Source organism: Papio anubis, chromosome 3 (genome assembly GCF_008728515.1).
Source record: "Papio anubis isolate 15944 chromosome 3, Panubis1.0, whole genome shotgun sequence".
NCBI classification, from domain to species: Eukaryota; Metazoa; Chordata; class Mammalia; order Primates; family Cercopithecidae; genus Papio; species Papio anubis.
Genome location: NC_044978.1, coordinates 65,053,860 through 65,072,167, shown reverse-complemented (window position 1 = coordinate 65,072,167; position 18,308 = coordinate 65,053,860). Strand labels below are relative to the sequence as shown.

The window sequence follows — 18,308 nt, the reverse complement described above, 5'->3', positions numbered from 1 at the left end:
ATTCTTATGGGATGATGTAAAACAAACAAACATGGGCTTGAGGGCTAGAAGGTAGTGTTTTTATATCACATCTGACCTTATAAGCAGTGGGACATTAAGCTAGTTACTTACCCTTTCTGTGTCCTCATCTGTCCACGCATGGATACATGTCTCCTGCCTCATGAGGTGGGTAGTATTAAAGAATAAATGAGAGGTAAGTAAAGCACATTGACAGCATGAGTGACTAGCACCGTATCCATCACAGCATGGGCTCTTAGTGTACACCAGTCTCTTTTGCTAAGCCCCCAGATCTTTCAGTATTCATGGTCAAATGCAAGGAGGCTTAGTATAATTTCTACAAAGAATGCTGTTGTTAGTGTCATAGAAATGTACTCGATGGGAATAATATTATAAAGTCAGAGTCAAGCAGACCTGACTCACATCTTTCCCTTGCTTTGTATTCTTTCCAGATCCCTGGAAGAGGTGGTCCTTTACCTTCATTCCATTGTGTTTTCCTACTGGAACTTTATAATGGAGAAATGATGTTCCTATGACTATGCCTAGCCCTGGAGGCATATGGACAACGACTCTGCTTGGGTCTTTCCAGCTCAGATATGGTGCTTATTAGGGGAGCATTCTAAAATACGAAAATTAAAGAACGCACACCAGATGAGCCCTGATCTGAGCCACTAGCCTGATTATCTTTTCTTCTTGTCTACGGCCACTGAAATCTTCTGTTGAGGTTTTAAAATGCAACTTCTCATGAGACCACAGGCCCAGAAAGAGGAAATGTCTTGCTCAGAACCTGGAGTGTAACTTGGGTGTTCTCACCTCCAAACTGGTTTTTACAGACAGCCTGCTGTTAGCAATGTTCATATGACTGGCATACAGTGAAACGGACCTGTGGCCTGATCTCTGTACTCATTCACACGTAACGAACTATCAGTCAAACAACTTTAAACAATAATATAGGTCTTTACTGTGAGCTTTCCTTTAGGGAAAGCTCAGAGGATTTATAGGGTACTTTATCCAGCATGACTTCTTAAAAATCATCTGGAGGTTTTTACCATCTACAGAGTTTAATTGCTATGGATTGTGTCCAGCTCCCACCCTCAGTTCTCATGCACATGACCCCTCAGCGCTGTTCTCTTCCATCCACTTCCATCTACCGGTCACCATTCCCTCTCATGGGAAATATCATCCTTCTCTGACTCAGAAGCTTTTATTGCAAGAAACAACTCTTCTAACATTAGCAAAATAATGTCCTCATCACCTTATGTTGACTTATATTTATGATTATTATGTATTTCAATTCTCTTCTACAAACTTTTTAAAACAAGCAGTGGGGCCGGGCGCAGTGGCCCATGCCTCTAATCCCAGCACTTTGGGAGGCTAAGGCAGGTGGATGACCTGAGGTCGGGAGTTTGAGACCAGCCTGACCAGCATGGAGAAACCCTGTCTCTACTAAAAATACAAAATTAGCCGGGCGTGGCAGTGCATGCCTGTAATCCCAGTTACTGGGGAGGCTGAGGCAGGAGAATTGCTTAAATGTGGGAGGCAGAGGTTCTGGTGAGCTGAGATCGAGCCATTGTACTCCAGCCTGGGCAACAAGAGTGAAATTCCATCTCAAAAAATAAATAAAACAAGCAGTGGGACATTAAGCTAATTATCTACCTTTTGTGTGTCCTCATCTGTCCAAACATGGATACATGTCTCTTACCTCATGTGGTATTAGATGATTTATAGAGCACTTCATTAGTGAAATTAGTTAAGTCATTGTTTTCTTGGGCAGGTGGGCTATTTCAATGAACAGACAATGGAGCCACTAAAACCTGACTCTCAATCATCATATACAAATAAAAGTGTAAGGTATAAGGGTATAGTCGGGATTTCTAGTGCGCTTCTGGTTTGAAGTTAGTGTAACTTACTGCATTTTGACTTTATTTATTCATTTTGTTGTTTTTTAATATGCCTATTTTCTTTACTAGATCTTCAGAGGTTTGGACCAGAGCTGGGTCTTATTGTTTTTGTCCTGCAGTAGTTTACCTAGTATTGGCTGGCCACTCAATAAATGTTCAGGAAAGAATGGATGGATAAACAGGTGTAGATGTCCATGGAAACTACTTTTAAAAATTTTTTTGTAGGTATTGAGTACAAGGCAGAGCAAGAGTAGCATAGATCTGACTTTCCCAAACATAATATTTCCCTTCTTGACACCCATCACTAGTGAACACAGACTCTTTACCCAAATTAACAGCCCACCAGCCCAAGATAATGGCACAAGTCTGAATTGAGTTGTGCTTATGATATCCCTCCCTCCTGGATCAGCCCACTCCTCCTTTAAAATTCTATTCAGGGACTGCAGTGCCAGCCAGCCCCTCTCATTCACTGTCTGGGAACACAGTGGCAGTTTTCCTTTTTGGCCTATTGTTAGAGTCAGCGGTGGCTAACAGATCCCATCTGCCTTACTCAGCTCTGTCATCCTCTTTGCATGGCTCTCAGCTGTGAGGGCACTTCTCAGCAAGGCTGGCTGGGGAGTATTCACGCCCTCTCTTCCCAGCTGCCTGTTTCCTGGAAAGCATGCCGGGTCTCCATTATCTCTTCTCTGTGTAAGTAGTTAATCTACCAGGCCAGTAAATTCTTTAGATTTTTGCATACCACACAGTGTCAAAAGTAGCGCAGATCTGAGTTCCCCAAACCTACTCTTTCCCTCCTTTACCTCCATCACCAACAAACACAAGCTCTCTCTGCACTGAAAGTTACCTAGCTGTGCACAAGGAGATAAATTAGCAGTTTCCCAGCCAAACGGCTCAATAAGGGTGGGAGCATATGAACAAGATGGGCTGTGGTGTAGCACCTAGGTTGCAAATCCAGTTTTGAAATTACAAATGTACTTTAATACCATGAACAGATACTATAAACTTTTTGAAAATTCCATATCCCTTATCTGATTGAGACTGATCCACGTTATCTCAACAGTTAATGGCAATGCGTTTTAAATGTAACAGGAGGCGAATCTAGATACTTTGTAGAATATAAGCACAAGGAAGGAATTTAAAAAGCAAAACACTCTACTGGCTTATCTCAACTATAGTCTTTAGAAAAAATAGAGTGATTCCCAAAGAAAAATTTGACATAGTGGCCAGTTGATAGTTCTATGACTCTTAACAATTTATATACCAAATTTCAGCTTTCAAATTAAAAGAAATAAATTGATTTTAAAGTTCAGTATAGTTTGAATCAAGATGAACTGATGAAAAAAAAAAAAAAGCAAAATAACTCTCAATGTTCTCAAAATTGCTTTCCACTAATATCAAAATAAAAGTGAAATTGAACATTGGATAAACGAATTTGAATATATAACATTTCCCTACCAAACAAGCATTCTCCTTTTATAGGTGAAGGCAAACAGCTGCCTATTTACATTGTGATATGCACTGATGTGATTACAAGGGCTTCTCACCTGGATACATAGCAGACATACCTGGCCCACGGGAATTTCCAAGAAACAGGTTTTCTCTGTCATGTTTGTCGTTTCTTTTTTTTCCTAGTCCAAAGTTAACAACATCATATTTTTATACAAAGGCAGTGATTCAACGAGTTAGCAATTACCTACATTTAAAGAAAAATGATAGTGAATTAAATGCAACATATAGTCATTATTGAAGGAAATGAATCCAAAAACCAATTATTTTTAATACCAGTGTAATTGCATTAGGTACTAATACCTAATGTATTAGTAGTACCTAATGTATTAGCAGGTGGTTTGTAATCACCTGCTACGTTTCATATTCACTTAGTATGTTACATTGCTAGTAAATTTATGTATCATCAAATGTACAGCAGGAAGAAAATCTATCTTATTGAAACTAAAATTAATAGAAACCAAAAGTGGTTTTTAAAATGCTAGTTCAAAGAAATTGTGATTGTTTTATATTTTTCTAAAGCTCATCGGACACAGGGTCATGTCTAAGAGCTACTTTGTACCATATTAAGTGAACCTGCATACAATGAAAGACTCAATTATCCTGTGGTATCAATCATTGTATAATTTTGGAAAACTGCTGGTCTCTGGGCAATAGAAAAACAAGTACTACAGTCACAAATAAAAATCACAGAAATCGTCTCAGGATATTAAATTGCCTATAAAGCTCTTATATAATAGAAAGTACCAATGTATTAAATAACATCCAAGAAATGTGGATATGAACTTTCCATCCAAGAGTCTAAAATGGAGCTACTTAATCAATGCCATAATTTTTTCATTTAATGATAGTTACTCTTCACATTAACTTAAATTCTAAACTCTCATCTTTTCATCTCTTCTCTGTCCTAATTTCTGTCCCAACGTACAGCACCGTTGTATTGTGCTGAATTAAATTACAAATAACTCTATTCACTATCTTTCACTGTCTAGTTAAATGACATTAAACAATGCGGGAACTATCTGGAGCTATGTTCCTTTTGGGTGCTGCCATCAATAAAACTAATGGGCAGTTCTAGAGCTTTTCAGTCATGTTTTTCTTTATAATGATACCCTTAGAGTGATACAAGATTCTCAATTGCTTTCATTCCTTCTCCAATAAGTATGTGTCGACTGCCTGTTATGCAAAGGCATGATATTGATGTTATCACAAAAAGACTGAATTACTTTAAAAATTAATAGTTACATAAATCTTACAACAATTTGCAAAAAAAGTAGCCCAAAATAGGCAGGTGTCTTCAATCCTAATATTAAATAAATAAAATTTTAAAAATAAGTTAACATTTTTCAAATATCCCCAGTGATTAAACAAAACGCCATGGTGAGGATCATTTGTAATTGTTATAATTGGTCCAACTTTCTTAAAGAACCATTTGGTTTTATGTTTTAAAGTATTACAATGTGTGCTGTCCTTAATCTACAAATCTTATCTCTAAAAATATTTCCTAAGGAAATATTAACAAGTATGCAAACATTTATTTGTAAGTATTCCATTAAAGTTTTATTTATAGTACAAAAAATAAATATGGCTATCTATATATAAGTAATGTTTCATTCAAATAGTAAAGTAATGTTGACATTAAAATAACAATCTACAATATATATATTTACTGGTAAGGAAGGATGCTTAAGTTTTATTTTGATTGATAGCAGTAGGTAATACAGGTGGCAAATTATAAGCAATTTGTGTTAAAAAATGTTATATGTATATAAGGAGGTAGTTATATAAACCATTAAAATATTTAGAATGGTTTTCTCTGAATAATTGAGTTATAGGCAGTCTTACTTTTCATCTCAATTTAACAACATTCTCTGATTTTCTACAGTAATTATCAATGTTATAATTTTTTTAAAAAATTTCTAAAATAAAAATTAACTTAGAAAACTAAGAATTCATTACTGGTATATTTGTTCAGTATCTACTCAAAAGATAACAAGCAAAAGTATTTTATTTCACAGCTAAGCTCGAAATAAATTTTGTAAATTCTTTAAACATAATATTGTTTCACTTGCACAACAACATCCCTTACTTTCTCTAATAATCAGCCAAAGTTTTCTTCCACATAGTCTTTGTAGAACCATTTATAGGAACTCCCAGTCATAATTGGAAGGGCAGGCAATAACAAAAGCAGACAAACTCCAAGAAATCATGAGAGGTTTGAAGGAATTATCCCAGGAAGGGAAAAACAAGGAAGGTCTTCAAGGCAACCATCAGTACTGCAGTGACTCTCCGTCATTGTTGCTAAGGGACATGACGAGAAAACACAAATGCAGTCTGGTAATCCCAGAAATGAGTTCTTGGCTGATCAGTAGAAAACCATCCTGTTTACTAGTAAAATGAATGCAAACATTCTGTGTGTGATCTGTGTGACCTGTGAAGCAGAGCTTATCATTTCTTCCTGAAGCATCATTCCATCCCCATCCACTGAGTGGAGACTCATGATCAACATTTTCTCACTAGGAGTCATATTTTCCCAAACAGGTTCCATGGAAAATTGACACATAAATGCCAAGAACACATTTCAATATCATGGCATTCTGTGTCCAAGGTCATGTGCCTTAGTCACATTACATGTGAACTGTAATCCTTATAGATTATTAACCTCTAAATATGTAAATTCTATGAGGAGAGAATCCACATCTTATTCCCCACTTAAACCTAGCACTACATAGAAAGAAGATAATCAATTAATACTTATTGAATGCATGAAGATTGACTAATAGATGAAATTATGAATTAAATTAAAAATTTGTGTTATAAACTAAGAAGAAAGTACATTACATATACAATATGATTGCAGCTATGTGAAACATTCGCGTCTGGGAAAGGTAATTTGCAAACATTTACATATGAGGGGAAAGAAGGGTGTGAATTGTTGGAGGGGGGTTCCTTTATTTCTTGTTTCTGCCATCCTATTTTCAATAATAGAGATTGGATAATGAGTTCCACAGGCTTCTTTCAACCTTGAAGAAGAGAGTAGAACTGAGAGATGGTCAAGGCTTGAAGTGTGAAGTTAGAGGCCCTGAAAACTTTCTGGAGTTGCCACACCAGCCTTGGGCCAATTAATTCAGACTGCTTATCTAGGTTTTTATTTATTTAAGCCTGCACTATTTGGGTTTTTTTTGGTTGGTTGGTTGTTTCTGCTGTATGCCTCTGAACCTAATCCTAACCAATCTGTAATTCAAAAAATCTAAGATTCATTCTATGTTTAACATAAACAATTACAAGTGTTAATTATAATTTTAAACTAAATACAAATATTTTTATTCATAACATAGCTTGTTATACTACATCACTGAATATCATACATTACTTTTAATATTCTAAACATGTTATTTATCAAAGTATTTACCAAAATAAAAAATGGTACACTGCAATATTTTGTCATTGTTAGTAATCATTAAATTTAAAAGTTTTGTAAATAGTTAAACACTTTTGGTTCATATTTTTCTTCTGTTTCCAGTTCATTTTCCACCCTAACAATCAGAGCGGTCACTTTTATTTTCAGTTTTTTCTCTTTGTTTCAGGACCATCATGTTCCACTCATGGGAACTGGCTAACTCTATTTAGTTTTGGCAGTCACAATATATGTTCCCAGGACAAATGGCCCATGTACACTGTGAATTGCATACACAATTCCCAGCTCAGAATAATGCTACATGTTAACAAGCAGATGCATACAGCTGGCTTTTTAAAAGACTTGGCAAAGTTCACTCTTTGTTCAGCTTTCTTAGGCTCAATTCTTACAGGATTTTTCTGAATATTTTACATTGGCCTTACTTTATACTAGAAGATTTAAATTGAGAAAAAAAGAAAACTAAACACACATGGTGCATATACAATGATTAAGTCCCAGAGTTTTTCTTTTTTTAAGACTTGGATGATCCAAACCTCAATGTCGCCATTTCTAGAAATAAATATTGCAGATGCTGCTGATAACAAATCAAGTATAATGAGGCATTAAGAAATGTCAGAAATGTTTATTAAAATATGTGCTAATTCTGTGGTATAAAAAGCAAAAAGTAGATTTAATTTTGGCAAGCCAGAGAGAAAATATGTGAGCATGAAAGAAATGCAAACTTTGCAAAGATTCCAGTTTACTATATACAAGATAAATAGCATGTAATTGTTAATATAATTTTTTTTGTACTGATTCTATGCTACACAGTTAAGAGAGAGTAGCTTCTGCTTAAAAGTTTATAATGGTCACAACTCAAATAGACAAGAGGGAGGGAAGGAAGGAAGGAAGGAAGGGAGGGAAGGAGACAAAACAGGTACAATGCTTTGCACAAGCAATATTACAATTAATTTCTCTAGCAAACGTGAGTTTCCAGTGAATGCCAAGGACATCATTATTAGGTTATATATACATGAGCCATTAAAAACAGATGTGCAATGTTCAGATATGATTCATGAGCTATATTTTAGTAATTTTTATTAACAATGTACATAAGGATATAAAAGTCAATTGATTTTGCACAAATTTTCAGGACAATAGAATGTTTAGTTGGGACATTTTCCACTATGATAATGCATAACTCAGTGGTCACTAGTTATATCAAGCTAGTGGTGTGACAGTTAACAATTTTTCAAAACTATGATTATGAATATAGTCAGAAAAGGTTACACATGGGACGGTAAATTAAGAGTTAAAACTATAGGCTCAGTTCAATGGTTCCTTCTCTAAAAAGCCTATCCTTCAGCCTGACCTGCTTTCTCTGAACAAACATGGCAGCAGATCTGTGCCTCTGACGTGACACTGGAGTCTTCTAGCTCACATTAAAATTATGTGTAGGTAAATTTTACATGAGTCATTGTCCCAGTGTCCTACACAGTCTCTTTTCCCCCAATCTTGTTCCTCTTTAATCTAGCTATTCTCAAACCTAAGCGTACATTGGGATCATCTGAAAGATTTCTTAAAACACATAGTGGTGGGCTCCTATCCCCATAGTTTTTGATTCTGAGGATCTAGAGGATCGAAAATTTGCATTTCAAACAAGATCCTAGGTGATGCTGATTCTGTCGGTCCCAAAAACATTTGCAAAACCACTGATCTAATTTTTTCTCTACCCAGGAGACAGAGAGAGCTTTAAAAATACAGACCCAAGAATTAAAAAAAAAAAAAAAATGTGTTATACATATACAATTGAAATACTAGTCAACCTTAACAAAGAATGAAATCCTGCCATTTGTGACAATATGAATGAAATTGAAGGACATAATGCTAAGATATACCAGACACAGGACAAATACTGTGGAATCCATTTACTTATATGAAGAATCTTAGAAATGGCAAACTCATAAAAGTAGAGAGTAGGATGGTGGTTGCCAGGTGCTGGGGAGGGGAGAATGGAAGGTGTCTGTCAAAAGATACAAAGTCTCGGTTTTGCAAGATAATTAGGTTTACCACATAGCATAGCGCCTACAGTCAACAATACTGTATTGTACACCTAAAAACTTGCTAAGAGGGTTGATCTTAAGTGTTCTTATCGCAAATAATAATAATAACAATAATAAAAGAACAAGAACCTTTAGAGGTGATGGATAGGTTTATGGCATTGATTGTGACGGTGATTTCATAGGCATATACTTATCTTCAAACTCATTAAGTTATATACATTAAATATGCATAGTTTTTTGTATAGCAATAATGCCTCAGTACAGTGAATATTTATAGTTGAGAAAAAAATAGTTCTAATATCTCAAGTAGTTTAAATAGAAAACACTTCTTTAATTCCAACCTACTTTTCTGCTGAAGCCTATTTCTCACCAGCTCCTCCTTCACACTCCAGAAGCAGCCATATTAAACGTCGTTTGGATTCTTAAATACGGTAAGCTTTCTTTCTCTTCAGAGCCTTTATGTATGTTCTTCTTGAAGCACTTATTTCTGCCTTCATCTGGCTAACTCCCACTCATGTTTCATGTATCAGACATATCTTGTTTCAAGAAGCCTTCCCTCTCTCCAAAGGAGGTGCCACTCGTATGAGTTCCCTAAGAATTCTACTTCCCATGTCAGCATGGCAACAATACCATAGCTCTTCACTCTGTTATCCAATCCATGATAGACAGAGGCAGCACTTATTTAGTTCACTGCCATGTAACACAGGACTGATATGTACTGGCTGCTCAAGAAAAATTTGTGGAATGAATGAATAATTGAATAAGTGAATGGGCAACTAAATGTCCTGGTTGACCTAGCAGACTGTAAGTTTACAGAATAAAGAATTTGGTGTCTGAATCTTTGTCTCCTTCATAGCATCTGGACTAGTTCCTTGAGTGTAAGCACTATCTAGTGATGATTGGGTAAAAGAAGAGGTAGATAAGTATAGAAATAGATGAAGTGTGGAGTGTGGTAACAGGACACAGAGCCAAATACTTAGATGTAGTTATAGTATTTGAAAAAGCTAGATAGCCAGGCACAGTGGCTCACCCCTGTAATCCCAGCACTTTGGGAGGCCAAGGCAGGAGGATCACTTGAGACCAGGAGTTCAAGACCAGTACGGGCAATGTGGTTAAACCCTGCCTGTACAAAAAAGTCTGTAGGTATGGTGGCACACACTTGTAGTCCCAGTTACTCAGAAGGTTGAGGTGAGAGGATCACCTGAGTTTGGGAGGTCCAGGCAGTGAGCCATGATCATGCCACTGCACTCCAGCCTGGGTGGTAAGACGCCGTCTCACAAAAATAAGAAGGAAGAAGAAGGAAGAGAAGAAGAGGAAAAAGAAGGAAGAGAAGAAGAAGGAGGAGAAGACAAAAGAAGAAGGAGAAGGAGAAGAAAGAAGAAGGAGAAGAAGGAGAAGGAGGAGGAGGAGGAGGGAGGGGAAGGAGGAGGGGAGAAGCTAATTATAAAGCTCTTATATTTGCTAAGACAAAGAAAACAGATAAACATGGAGAAAAAAATACTCTGTGACAGAAAATCACTGACACTGGACCATACAAGGAAAGCAATGGAAAATATCTATAATAGAAAATGGAAAACAAAATTTGATGGTTATTCCATCATCTGGAAGCTCAGGATTAGAAAACACTAAATCTTACTAGAAAAATATTCCTAGAAGGTGGATAGGAAGAAATGTTCCCAATAGAAGCAGCACTCATATTAATAAAAGAAATGGCAATATCACATTGCATCTACTTAAAAAAAAAAATAGACATCACACAAGAGTATTCAGACATTGGCTTCAGCTGTGGCTGCCATCTGGTATGTCACAGTGTGGGAAAAAAGGAGAGCTGTGACACAGGGGAATAAGTCATGGGCTTGGGAAATGTAAAATCAGAATTCACTTATTGACTATGGTTGCTGATTTGCTATATGAACTTGAACATGCTGAATGCTTTAGTTCCTCATCTAAGAATGGGGGCTAATAAAATCTTCAGTAAGACAAGCAACGATGGATGAATGTCTGTGAATACTGAAAGCTTTTTGGACATATTCCTATTTCAAGGCAAATTCAGACACGTTTTTCCCCAGTCTCAGTTTTTCCCTGCATTCAAATATGGCTAAACTTCCTGTTATTTTGCAGTTTCATGAAGTCTGTGTATTATATAAAATTGCATTTCCCAAGCTGCTGAGTACAGTGATTATTCCTGCCTTCCATGAGAAATTCTGCAGATAACAGAAATAAATGGAATTGAGCAGCTGCTAGCTTTCCCATTTTTTTAAAACAATTATGAATGGTTTCATTTTGTGTATTATTTGCTGTTCTTACATTCTTTTTTCTTGCAGCCAAGAACTAAAGACTTTCTGTTATAAGCCTATAGAGATTAAGAATTTAATTAAGAAACAGCAGAACTTGTAGTTGGCACAACCCCCAGCAAAGACGGAAAAAAAAAAACAAAAAAACCCCACCATTGAGCAGGAAAGCCAATTGCAACAAGTAACCATTCCCAAAAATGCAGCACAAAAGAAACCTGGAGAGAAAAATCCGGCATACTGGAGAGATCACTCAACCCTCAGGGGGAATGCAGAAAAAGAAACAGGCAAATGCAGCTGATATGCAACATGGGAAGATAAACATGAGTTTCCCATATACCTCTGGCAACTATGCAATTATCTCAGGCTCCATTGCTACTCAGGTGGGTAAGTCTCGCAGAGTGTTTACTTTCGACCAAGTAGAACTTTTCAATAGTGGCTTTGCTCATGTGATTCCAATAGGCTAAAACACCATTTTTTTCCATTTCCTTTTCCCAATTTATTCAGCACTTTGGCGGAGATGTCTTAAACCCTTTCCTAGTGAAAGACTTGCCCTTATATCTAAAATAGAATACACATCTCATTATATCACCATTATTTAGTTTCCTCTCTCCAGCCTTATGTGACATTCTTGGAAATGGGGATCTTATTCCCCTTCATCTCTGCACTGTTCCTTGCCCAGGGTTCCAGGCACATAGTAGATGCTTTATAAATGAACAACCTCTCAGCCTTTGGATAGAAGTTCCATTTTTAAAAAGAGATAAATGTGTGACTGAGTGCAATACATCATCATTACCTGACATAAGACTAAGTACATTTCCTTTTCTTCAGGAACTTCATCAGTGTTAATGGAAGCTTGCACACTGTCTCCTTCAGAATTCACAAGTAGCTGTTCTCTCCTCAGATTACTATAAAGTCAGAATAATGAAAGCATCTTACATCATAGGCCTGGCATTAGATTAGCTCAGTGGCGCATTTTCCATACAAAGGCCAATGAAGGGCGGGGCGTGGTGGCTCACGCCTGTAATCCCAGCACTTTGAGAGGCCGAGGCGGGTTGATCAAGAGGTCAGGAGATCGATACCATCCTGGCTAACACGGTGAAACCCCGCTTCTACTAAAAATACAAAAAATTAGCCAGGCGCGGTGGTGGGCCCCTGTAGTCCCAGCTACTGGGGAGGCTGAGCCAGGAGAATGGCGTGAACCCGGGGGGCGGAGCTTGCAGTGAGCTGAGTGAGCTGAGATTGCGCCTCTGCACTCCAGCCTGGAGCCAGACTCCATCTCAAAAAAAAAAAAAAAAAAAAAAAAAAGCCAATGAAGAAAAGTCAATAGTGATTATTAATTAGATGTTCCGGCATCTCCTTTCCACAAAGTGACCTGATTTTCAGGGAACTAAGCGTGCTGACTTTTTAGAAAGATTTCAAGTACTCTCATCTAAAGACATGAATCTGGGGAAGGGGCACGTCCCGTATTGAAGTAGTACAGTGCTGTGTTTTTGTATCAGACCCACAACTCTTAACAAATAAATGGGAAATCTAGAGATAAATTTCTAGAAAAAAATCTGCTTGGGCTGTGCTAAAATAATCTAGGCGATTTTAAATTGAAGCTACCAGATTCATTACATTTTTCAGCCAAGTCACTAACATCAGTACACAATGCCAAATGCTGACTTGTAAAAATGATGCTCATTTATTAAATTATACCCATGAAATAACACCCTAGTTTTCATTTTTAATAAATGACCAATTACACTGGCAACTTATCAAAATTATATCTTGTCACATTTCATGGATATTGAGATAGAATTTTATAGAAGTAAAGCAAAGATTTTTTTTCCTTTTTTTTTTTTTTTTTTTTTTACATTTTTCTTACTTTATTATCTCCACAAAATGCTTCATTTTGTTTCATGCCTGGTGTTATTTGGGCTTCACTGCTGTCTGTGAAGTAATAGTGAGCAACAGTTTACTCAGATTTCAGCTGATGTTTAAACTAGTAGTTAGTTTGCTGCTTCTCCCAGGGAATTTCTGGAGAAAAGAAATTTCTCCAGAACATTTTAAAAGACTTAGTTGTCAAAGCAGGTGCAGAAGACTGATGGTCATGCTTAAGAAATTAACTTATATGGGCACTGGTTTCCTAGAGAGGTGCTAGAAAGGCACAGAGATGTCATGAAAGGAAGGACTGAAGCCCACATCCCCCCAAAATTCTGCTTACTTTATCATCCAGTGACATAATCTACAATGACAGAGTGTGCTCTGTGGTTGAGGGGATGCCTGAGGTATATGAGTTAAGGGAAAGCACAATAACACTTTGACTATCATGTCAAGGGTAATGTTGAAAGCAGTCATCTCTAAATTTTTTGATCAGTCCACAACTTGGCTAACCTGTGTATGCCCTCTCAAATTATTTGCACACATGAGCAGTTAGACAATTTCATTGAGGACGATGGCTTTGATATGTGTATACATAATGCATATATACTGCAATTAGTCATAATAAACCCTGGAAAGTAGAACTTAGGGACAGGAATCATAAAACAGAACACATACATTGTCTGAACTTTTGCAAAAAGCAAATATTTTCATAAGAAATAAAAATTAATTATAGTAGTCATAGTCTTATTTTTTGTTTAAAAATAATAGACTGTTTCCTAATTAAACAATTACACATTTTTAATTGTAAAATGTTTGAAAATACATGTATTTACCTAGTCTTAACTACTACCTAGAAATAATCACCAAAAACATTATTTTGTATATTATACTTCCCTTTCCTAGTCTAATGAAACTTTCTGCAAAACTCCTATCATATCACAAATACTATTTTCCAGATGCCATATCATATCATAGATATCCCTTCATGTCATTAGATGTGAAGTTCCCCTTGCAGGCTTTACAATCTTTTGTTTAATCCCTCTACGGAGGCCCACTTAACTAGATTCTATTTTTCTCCATTATAAACAAGGCTCTGTAGAACATCTTGTTAGATAAATATTTGTCTTCGTCCTTAATTAGTTAATTAAGGAAGATTCGTAGGAGTGTGACTCGGGCAGGCCAGTGAGAGTGCTTACTTTTAGAGATCTTAGTAAGTACTGTTTATTTTTTCTCTAGAAAAGCATGACCATATACTTTTGTTTCTACTTAATGTGGCCATTTCATTGGCTGTTTTTTTCATTATTTGTATTGATATTACATTTAAAAATTACTTTTGTTTGTGAGTAGCAAGAAATGGTGAAGAGTTTAAATTTCTTCATATTTTGCAGATGCTCAGCAAACCCACCTTCTACGTATATACTAATCCCAAATGAATTTATTTTTAAACATTGCTATGAATCTTAATATGCAAAAATACCATAATTAATTTAATTTTTATATATTTGATTATTACAGAATTTAACGTTTTCCATGTGTTTATGGTACATTTGTATTTCTTCTTTTGCAAATTTCGGTGTGCTATTTGCCTATTATATTTATCTATTAGAATGTTGATCTTTTCTTATTGACAAAGATCCTATATAATGCAACTATTCACCTTTTAATTGTGTGTATAGAATTTTTATGAGAAAAGGTCTTGTTGTTAAGTATACATAATTTTCCTATTAATTTGCAGCATATTTTTTATAATATACTAACTTATAGATTCATCATATACCAAACATACATGGTTCTATTTCTAGACTTTATGATATATTTTATTTTTTGCTTCTTTCATAGTAATACCACTCTATTCTAAATATTTTAGAATTATATGTTTTACTATCTATTAGTACAAATCCCAGTACTTTATTATATACTTAAAGTTTGGGGTTATTCTTGCTCATTTACTATTTCAAATAAATTTTTAAATCATTTTGTGACGAATACCCTCTGCCAAAGCCATATTAAAATGTCAATTGGGATTACATTATATTATGAAATAATTTCAACAGAATTGATATTAGTATAATATAGAGGCTTTATTTCTAATAATACATAATGCTTTTTCATTTATCCAAGTCAACTTTTATATCATTTACTAAAGTTTGCAGTCTTTGACTTCTGCAAAAAGTCCCACCACTTTAAAAAAAAAAATGTCATTGCAAAGCTACTTGTACATGAATTTTACATTGTCAGTGAAAATAACTTACTTTACAAACATAATTTGACATCATTGCCATCATTGCCATCATTAGGGTATGCACTGATGGTAGAAAGATGAGTAAAAACTTGATTTTGCTTTCTATCCTGAATAATTTTTTAAGGTAAAGGAAAAAAAGAGAAGATAAACATTCAATTTGTAAATCAAGTGTGCTAAATGTTATAACAGACATAAAAGCAAAATTCTGAGAGAATAGAGAGGAAGGTCCTCAGGTTAGTTAAAAAAACCAAACTGCTGATGTAGCCCTATGAATAATCCACTTCTTCCAAAATATTTAGAAAATATTCTATATTTATAACAAAAACTGATGGAAAACCATGATGTTGCAATGCAAGTATATTAAGGAAGGAGTTCATAATTATGGTAAATAGGATTTTCATTTATTGTGAAAATCTAATATATGTGGAAATACAGTTTTAATTAGACCCAAATATGAGAGAATTAGGAAGAAACATCTTCAGAGATTCTAAGATTGAGATCTCCACTGCTGCACCAAAATTCATATTGTTATGATTTTACTTTTATGGCTAACATTGTGATTATATATATCAGTCAAAACTAATGTCAAATTCTGAATTACAAATATAATGAAGAGGAACGGAGAAGAGAAGGGGCAGGTAGTAGATTTTAATTAAGGCAATTAACTAAGCATTAGAGGGAAGGGAAAGACGAAAAAATATTGAGAAGAAATATTTGTGAATTGTAGAAGATTGTGCAGGAAAAAAGATGTGCTCATAAGATACACTTATACTTACTGTTTATTAATATCAGTAATCTCTTCAATTTTATGGCTTACAAAGTGTTCTCCCTTGTTGCATCTCACCTTGTTCTCTCTGTAACTTAATAAAGTAGTTATTATTGTGACCATTAAAAAAATCCAAAACTCAGATTCAAGATAATGTGACATTGCATACCCAACATCTCTTACTGAGTAAATGATAAAGTCAGGTCTCAGATCCGGATACGTGTTTCCAAGTCTAGTGGTTTCCTCACTGTCTCATTGCAGCCTTTATTCTTGGGAATGTTGAGCTCTCAGAGTAATAGAAGAATTATATGAACCCCTAATTTCAATAAGTCCATTGACTTTTCTTCTGTACCAATGTTATTTTACACATTTATAATACCTGATTATTTTTCGCACTTGATATTCCAATAACTCCTTGGCACACAATAAATGTCCAAGTGCCATTCCACTTAATAACTGTATGTTTCTCCATGTCTAGATCTGTTAAAGTACTATGTGCAAAACCAAACTAATTTTAGGAGAATTATTGCCTAATTTCTGGAATTATTGAATTATTAATTATTGTCTGATCAGAAACATTGAGAATGAAATATTTTGATAGCTATTTTGGTCTTCTGATTAATTTGCCAGCATCACAGAAAAAGACTCTGTGCTTACTGGGGATAAAAAATTGTTTCAATTTCTCTCCCTGGTATGTAGCTCCATATCTGGCACATAATACACATGCAATAATTGTTGAGTGAGTGGATATATGAATGAGTGATAGATGTCAGAAGACTATAGTTACATTAATTTGTAATTATGGCTAAAGCATTAGTGATAGTCTACTTAGAATCACATTACTCTTTTCTATGATGACAATCTCTAGGTATTAAAACAAAGTGCTTGGTGAAGTGGATGGGTGGACGGTGAAGTGCTAAGGAACCCAGAATCTGGATCTCATTTTCCGACATTTTCACTGGATGAAATAAGTTTAAACAGGAGTCCTTCCCTGCCTGTCTCACTGGGGCTTTGGCTTTCTAATTTAAGGTGAATGACTATTTATGTCATGCAAATCTTTCCACAAATGTACACTTTTATTGCCAGGACAATGATTAATTTAAGTAAGGAAAATTCTTAAATTGGAATATATGCTTTTGATCTTAAAAACTAAACTGAACTACATAACCCTAAACTTCTTATCAAAAAAGTAAAACCATCTTAAACTAGTTATGATCACTAAAATAAATGTTAAACTATCAAGTTCTGACAATTCTGATCAATATTTTCTGACTCAGATTTTATAAAGTGAATCTTTCTACACTCCTACTGCCAAGCTGGTTTTTGTTATGGCCAAGGATATAGAAATGTACATGAATATTTTGGATATTTAAGTTACAATAAACATACCAAAAAAAAAAAAAAAAGAACTTTTCTAGGTGTAATGTATTGATTTTCCCTTAAAAGAGAAGCAGAAACCTCCATAAGTCTGTATAATTTCACACATCTTCACCCCCTGGTTTATATGTTTAATTCAGGATATGTGTGGGGATAGCAAAGCCTGAAGGAATATGCTGCCTAAATCCTCACCCTGCAGTCCTAAAGCCCTGGTGAATTTTGAGTTAGCTTTCTTTATGTCCCTAATGGCTAAATTTTAAAAAAGAAAAAAGACGAGGAAAAAGCTCTGCCCTGCAATTTATTTTCCCTTCATTCCGCCTTTCTTGCCACCCTGATTCCCATTTTCCTAATCTTTTCCTGCACAATAAAAAGTTGATGAAAACACAAAAGGACACAAGACAGAAAACCTAAGCAGTATCTGCTTTCCTTCTCCATAGACTGCAGAACAGGATGCATAGGGAAATTAATGTCAGTTAACCCATGTGATTATAGCTTTTGGGAAGCTGTAGCCTGGAAACAAATCACTTCCCCTAAATGAAATGTGAGAAGATTCCACCCAGAGACAAAATGCAACCATTAGAATGGCAAGGAGCACAAGGGTGTCTGGGGTGAAGCCTGTCCAGAATCCTTAATGTGTCTGAAAAGCCCCAGTGCTGTGCAGCAGCCTGAGTCTGGCTAACCTGGAAGAAGGATTAAAACCTACATTTGAAGCTCTGAGAAATCACCGTTTGGATGTGACATTGTTTAAAACATTTTCTTTCTGCGATGTAGTTTAAAAAGAGCTGGTAAACCACAAGTAGCAAATCATAAATGAAAGTTACAAGCAGAGCACAATTTAGAGTCAGGCCATTCTGATAAGAATTTACATAGAAAAAAACAGAGTTCATCAAAATTCAGAT

At 35.5% G+C, this 18,308-nt stretch overlaps 1 long non-coding RNA gene across 2 annotated transcripts in view; it reads right to left on the bottom strand.

Moving 5' to 3' along the window:
* Positions 1-1,551: 1,551 nt before the first annotated feature.
* LOC103884616 overlaps positions 1,552-18,308 on the bottom strand; it is a 28,039-nt gene continuing 11,282 nt past the window's right edge. Inside the window, exon 3 of one of the 2 annotated variants that reach the window (XR_002522194.2) lies at positions 1,552-3,591. This is a non-coding gene — a long non-coding RNA (uncharacterized LOC103884616). Of the gene's footprint in view, positions 3,592-13,023; positions 16,127-18,308 lie in introns of those variants that run through there. The other variant, XR_002522195.2, reaches the window with a different exon arrangement.